The following is a 7455-nucleotide window of genomic DNA, read 5'->3' as shown; positions in this document are numbered from 1 at the left end:
GGGAGTTCCCACGGGACTTCAGCGCGAGACTACAGCTAGCCGTCTCTAAAACACTATTGAGGTGAATTTAAACAATGGCTAAGTTGCTAAACGCATCTTGTTGTCATGTAAGGACCTTGTTCATGTTGGACAGACATTTTAATGGCATGTTGTGTCTGTTAAGAGGCACAGAAACACTCTTTATGAATATGCCCCATAACTGCCGTTAGCTGAGTGAGCTCTGGGCATTAGCGGTAGCAGCTCCGTGTTGCAAACATCAATCCGGTTCGGGTTTTTTTCTATATACAGAACTCACAAAGGTATAACGATCAAGATTAACTTAAATATTGCCCGGAGTTCTCATTTAAAGTGCTTGAATTTATTTTGTGCAAGAAGTTTTCTGAAAAAGTGAATAAACCATATGATTCCCTCCGGTCCGCTAATGTGTTATTCCGCCAACACGTCGTGGCCAGTGCTGCATTCTAGCTTGATTTACGTCAGTTACGCACATTTGCACGCATGGTTTGGCTCCGCATTTCAAAAACTTGTTGTGCAAAAAACTCTCTTCTGATTGGGAGGACTACATACTTCTCTTTGATGAGAGCCTTAACATCAAAACACAATCAAAGCAATGTGACTTTCATGTCCGTTTATGGGATGGGGGACAAAGTTGTGACAAGATTTTATGACTCAAAATTCATGGGACACGCCACTGCATTAGACCGTAAGCCAGTCAATGGGTCTCATTCATGAGTAAATATTCATGAGTAAATATTCATGAGTAAATATTCATGAGTAAATATGTGAGTGATCTGTGCGTAAAGAGACCTTCCCGAAAACTCTTCTCCTGATTCACAAATACTTCGTAAACGTCATATGTGATAGTGAAATGTGTGTGTGTGTGTGTTCATGAATTCCAATCAGTCGTAAATGGGACGCGCGTGCACGCTCATTCTCAATTACCATAAATCCCGCCCATTAAATCCGACTGACAACCATATATGGGCATCATATTATGACACCAAACGAAGGATTTCAACATGTCTTCTTTTTTTTTTTTGGTCTTTTTTTTTTTTTTGGTCTGATAGAAGCTTTATTGGGTGTCAATAATAAACTAGTTTTTATTCGAGAATTGTAATTATGAAGCATCACACATCACTGATTTACCAAACCTGTCAGGGTTCTGTCACTTCTGTCTGGTCTATTTCTTGGTTTTGTGACAGAGCCCTGACACTCCTATGTTGTCTTGTCTGTGTGCCTTGTTTCATGTGCTTTCATGTCTTGTCCTGTACTGTGTAGCACGCAGCTTGTGTTTTACACTAGCTGTGTGCTTTCATGTTGTCTCGTTTTGTGTGAGCACATGGCTTGTGATTTGTTTTACTGGCCATGTGCTTGTGTTCTAGTCGTGTTTGGTGTGAGCACATAGCTTGTCATGTATGTTTCTTTTGTGCCATGTGCTCTCCAGTTAATTGTCTAGCCCCTTCCCTCTTGTTACCTGATTATTGATTTATTTGCTCCACCTGTCCTCTCTCATTACCTCCTTTGTTTGTTCTCCCTATTTAATCTCCTTGTGTTTTCAGTCCTGTGCTGTTTTGTCGTCATATGTACACCGTGTGTTTTGTCGTCATATGTACACCGTGTGTTTTGTCGTCATATGTACACCGTGTGTTTCCCTGCTGTCGAAGTCAAGTCAAGTTGAGTCAAGTCTGTCTTGTTTTCCCCCTCGGGGTAATTTTTGTTTGTTTTGTTTATTCTTATTATTAATAAAACCCATTCTCCTGCAATTGAGTCCTCGCTTCATCTCCTCAACCCCAAACCCTGACAAAACCTGCCAGAAACAAATCTTTTTTTTTTTCTTGAGCATTTTTTTAATGCTTTATTTGAACATTAATTTTACAGTGTGACATGTCTTCTTAAAAGCGAATGAAAAATAAAAAATTCTCATTATCAGATAATATTTTATTATGAGAAGTTCATTCAAAACGCCACATTTTATTTTCAAGCGTACATAGTGGCGTATCCGGTCCTAAAAAAAGGAAGCTTGGCAGATATTACAGATGCAGTTAATGGAGCTTCATCTGTTAATCGAACAGTCCCAGAAGTGAAGAGAAAATGGTTCGACATGAAGCTCGACTGCAAAAAAAACTAATTAGTTCACTTCGAAAAAAATAGCCCAGCCCTATTGAAAGCAATTAATTATTTGATTAAAGTGTCCGTTTGCAGATGCTATCACTGGCTCTCATAATAAAAGTAAAAAGAAAAAACATATGTAATTACTGTATATAATATTTTTTCAAAATGCTGTGTAAAAATGTCCCCGATTAAGGTGAACTAAAATGCAGCCTTATTAATGAGCAAAGCGTTCGGATGTTAAACGCATATTTACGCGTGGCCGGGAGCAGGTGGAGATTTCTTTCGTACCGACTAACATTTGGAAAATACGAACATTTTAATGAATCCGAAAATTTACGCCAGAACCACTTTACACACGATTTACACACACATTCGTTCTGCTCGTGTTTCATGAATGAGACCCGTTGAGAGGAGTACTGAAAATCTGCCAAGAGAAAACATGGTTCAGATCTCCATGGATGGACCAAATGTGAATTGGTGTTTTTATTCAAAGGTTGACAAATCCCTCCAGCATACTCATAATGTAGACCTTATCAATACTGGCAGTATTCTCCAGCTCGTAGAGAAGATGCTTTCAACATAACAGGATCAGGTTCCCCAACACCACTGAAGTTTTGCAGGACAAGATGGCTGGAAAATGTGCCTGTGCTAGAAAGTTTTACCACACATGGCTGCATATGTCAATGCGGTGAAGGAAAAGAGGTGTCCAGATCCAGGCACTAGGTCCTTTGAGCTGGTTCTGGAGGCTGTTGGAGATCATGCCCGCTAAACTTAATTTAATCTTGTCAGTGAGCAAGGAAGTGACTCAATTTCTTGCGTGCTACCAGACTGATAAGCCCACGGTGCCATTTGTTTCAACAGACCTGTTCAATACAAAGTTAAAAACTGAATATGCTGTATCTGGAATCTTTATTTCTAGAAAATATTCACATGATTAAAATTGCACCGTAATGTCACTCTTTACATTGTCGTCTTCTTGGCGCTGGATATGCAGAACCTCGGGTCGTACCACACGAGTCTTGTACGTGACCATTCAGCACATAGTTATTGGCATCTAAATATTTATATACACTCAGTTTCTCTTTACGCTCACTTTCTCTATCGGGTCGGTGTAGAAGTCAGCTTCTCTACCAGAGGTAGCGTTAACGTTAATCCTGTCAGATCGTCCATCATTGAGTGAGCGTGTACGGGTCGGCCAATCTGGTTCCGTCCGTTAAAATGAACTTTTGCAAATAACAATCGTGGTTCTGGACAGTGAGTGCGCTTGCACATGAAGATCAAATAGGATTTTCTCCAGTCATTGTTAAAAAACAAGCTAACAAAACTGGCAAACTAGCGTTAGTGAATCGGCCATAGGGATCGTTCTGCCTCCACCTAAGCTCCGCCCACTAAAGACGTCACCATGTTTACTAACTGAAAAGGGGTCTATAGGACAGAAAACACTCCTGCTCTTCAAACACACTGGCAAGAAGTGCTTGGTTTTAACTGTACAGAAGTTTATTGAGAAGTCTCGCCTCAAATACCCTCTTGTCTCTCACCTTTCCTTCCTTGATCAAGGGAAATGGCTTTCAAAGCCAGGTGTCGGAATAAGTACGTTCAGGAAGGCTTTGACATACCTTGTGCACAGTGGGGATTTCTTCAAGACTGCAAGGGAAACTCGGCTTTTCTCTTTTGATACATGATACATCAACACTGCAGTTTGCTCTCTCACGTCATCAGCCAGCCAACGTGAATGCTAAATCACTATATTTGACTGATATATAGATATTACCGTTATATGGGCAGAAGTACACGGACACCTGAAATACATACTTCTGTGCTTGTTTAACATTTACTTTCAAACCCATGACTATCTATATGGAGTTGATCCAACAAAACTGGATGCACACAGTTCTCTAGAATGTCAATGCATAATGTAGCATCAAGATTTCCCATTAATGCAATGATGGTGCCTGGCCAAATCCATCAATTACAAATGGTATCCACAAACTTTTGTCAATACCGTGTATTTGAGAACCGATGACCAATGGGTCAGAAGAGCCAAAAGGCCAACATGAACAGTTGGAACAGGCCAAACCCTTTCAAGCAAACCTCTTACAACCCCTTTCTTCTGCATGTTCCTTTATATGCAGCGAGGAACCTTGAGGATTCAAGATTTGTTACACAGTTATACAACACAGTAGTATTAACATAGTAGTTTAAATGTAAACTTCACCTAGTCTCATATGGTGCGTTCACACCGGACGCGAATAGCGCGTCAGGCGCGCGTGATTTCAATGTTAAGTCAATGCAAAGACGTGTTACGCGCGTAAAAAATTCCTGCAGCGCGAATGAGGCGTAGAGTGCGGCGCGGTAGCCGCGAATACGCCGCGAATTGAGCATCTGGCGCGTTACGCGCGAATGATTTATGTAGTGCTTTTTGTGCATTCACGCGTTTGACGCGAATTCGCATTCTCGCTTGGAAGAAGATAAGTGAGGAGATTGTACAACCTGGTAAGTTGTAAGATATACAAATTTCACTTTTGTGTCATGTTATTGACCTACTAACTCGCTAGCAAGCTGCCGTGCTGCTATTTTACAACTATTTGTAAATCATTTATTATTTGACAAAATGATCTATCAACACCAGACATCTTGTAAAAAAGATGGCCGCAAAACGGGTTTCGAAACTTTTGCCCCTGAAATTTTGCTTCAAATTTATGTTTTTACGCGCGTCCATTTCCCTCTTGATGCGCGAATGGACACAAAGTGATCAAGCGTATAACTAGACGCGGCAGGCGCGAATTTGACGCGCTATTCGCGTCCGGTGTGAACGCACCATAATGATTGTGTAATTAAAAATGTGGCAGAATTAAGACTACATGAATAAACTGAACAAAAGAAGAATGTATGGAGGTAGTGATTTGCTTTTACCTCGTGTGTGTGTGTGTGTGTGTGTGTGTGTGTGTGTGTGTGTGTGTCGTCATGGCTCTGAATGTTTTGTTTTGAGGTAAAATGAACAACTGAAGGCCTCTGTGGCATGGACATGTCTTCAGTCATTGGCCAACGCTCTCCTTTGGGATCTTGTGAGATCTGGCAGATCTGGCAGATTTCCAACGACCTCCTCAGTCTTGGCAAAACTACGGTCATCTACACCTTTTACTCCAGTAAACTCCAGTCCAGCCATGAGTGAGTCCATCAGATCATTACTGAGTGACGATTAGCTTTCCGAACTCATTCTTTCACAAGCTCCATATAGTGGCATATGCTTATGTAATCGTTTTCATACACTCCAAGCTCAGGCACCCAGCTGACCTTTCTCCCTGAAGCAAAAGTAGGACAATTGTTTAAAAAATGCTAGTTATTAAATGCTAGTTAAATAAGGTAAGTCCAGCGTCTGCAACTGCTTCTTTTACGCCTCCATCATTGAGCTCAGTCTGAAAGCTGAACCTCTGGGCTTAATAAACTGCTATGACTCTGCTAGGCCTGAAACATCTCATGTCTACGTGCAACTGACTCACATTTTTAAAGATTTTTCTTGACCTGATGCATCTTTTTGAATAGCAATACCTACTTTCAAAGCACATGGTCCATGTATGTATGTATGAGTGGACCAAACTGTTAAGTCCAGTCAGCAGATTTGCTCTTACTGGAGCTCTCCAGCTTAAACAAAGGTGGACTCTTCTACCAACGATTCATAATAAACTTTATCCTATCTTCCCCTCCGCCTTGGAGACAAGGGATCCATCTCGATAAGTTCTCCTGAAGAAACTGAAGGGCATTTTCCCCCTAACCCTGACTCAAGCCCACGAGTCGGTACATCTTCCTGATCGATCCTCCATTTCATCCAGTTTGTCACGGAGATTAATTAACTCTTGCTGGTGCGTATTAACATCTTGTTTAACCACACGCATATTCGATCGCATTCATAGTGTCCGTCTGAGCTTGCAGTGCTTTACCGAGTTCGGATTGGCGGGTGAAATCCTGTCTCAACTCGTTAACCGCTGAGTTTGAGGTTCTGTAAAGTTTGGATTTCACCAGAATTCTCCTCATGGCGAACCTTTCCTCCTTAGTGCTGCAGATTAATGGCATATTTCAAGAGAGTCGTTCAAATTGGTATTAAAGCATGACATTTGGCACAGATACTCTCTAAGGGTCACTTTTTGGGAAAAAGGCGTTGGCCACCCAAAAATTCAACATGGCGGCAATTTTTTTCAAGATGGATGCTATTTCTGTCAAATGCTCATTAGGTCAATCGTTCAAACAGTGATGTAGGCATAACATTTTGTGAAAATACTCTCTTTTTTGGAAAACGGTGCTTGTCCCTCAAAAATTCAAGATGGCAACCATTTTTCTGTGGACTGCACCTTGCCGTGGAGGAGAGGCTAGTGTACTCCAATGAACCTGAGAGCTATGCCGGCGGGATTTTATATCCCTGGCAAGTTTAACTAAGCCGGACAGGTCAAAGGAGAGGAGGCAGACAAAGCAGACATTATGACTATTTGACAGAAATGTTATTTTCATCTTGAAAATAGTCGCCATCCTGAATTTTTGAGTGGCACATACCATTTTCCAAAAGAGTGTTCCTTGAAGAGTATTTCTGCCTAATTGTATGCTTGCATCACCATTTGAACAATTGATACAATTCATATGTATCAAATGTTATGCTTAAATCACTATTTGAATAATTGATATAATAAGCATTGAATAGCAATGGCGGCCATCTTGAAAATTGGCCGCCATATTGAATTTTTGAGTGGCCAGTGCCTTTTTCCAAAATAGTGGCCCTTAGAGAGTATCTGTGCCAAATTTCATGCTTGTATACCAAAGTGAACGATTTTTTTTACTATCTGCTGCACTACTGTTCTGGCAAAACCATTAAACTGTCTGCGTTCGGCGAGTCTTCTGTTGGCACGTCTTTGCATTTCTTTTTCTTTGTTGTCTCATCTTGACACGGTTTATTCTTCACGGATTTGAATCATTTTCAGAAATGATTTCTGAATGTAAGGAAATTATCCTGAATGTTCCCACTTTGGGATGCAGTGTACATCTCTCGTATCCAGCCACCGGAAGTCTCATAGCATTGGTTAAGCCATTTATTTAAGCTAAAAATACACTTCTGCAGTCCGTGAACATGGAATGGTTGGATTTGTATTTTTCTTAAAGAGATATTTTTAAAGAGTATTCAACAAGAAATAAACTCTTTTTTACATAATACAATATTTAAAACGTTTTGATTATACGGAAATGTAATATATGTACACATATGAAATATACATATATGAAATATATCCACATAAAATATATATACCCATATATAAAACCTATTAGAAAATGGAACAATTGACATATAAAACCAGCCTA

Source organism: Phoxinus phoxinus, assembly GCF_949152265.1.
Source record: "Phoxinus phoxinus genome assembly, chromosome: 7".
NCBI classification, from domain to species: domain Eukaryota; kingdom Metazoa; phylum Chordata; class Actinopteri; order Cypriniformes; family Leuciscidae; genus Phoxinus; species Phoxinus phoxinus.
This window is presented reverse-complemented; position numbering follows the sequence as displayed.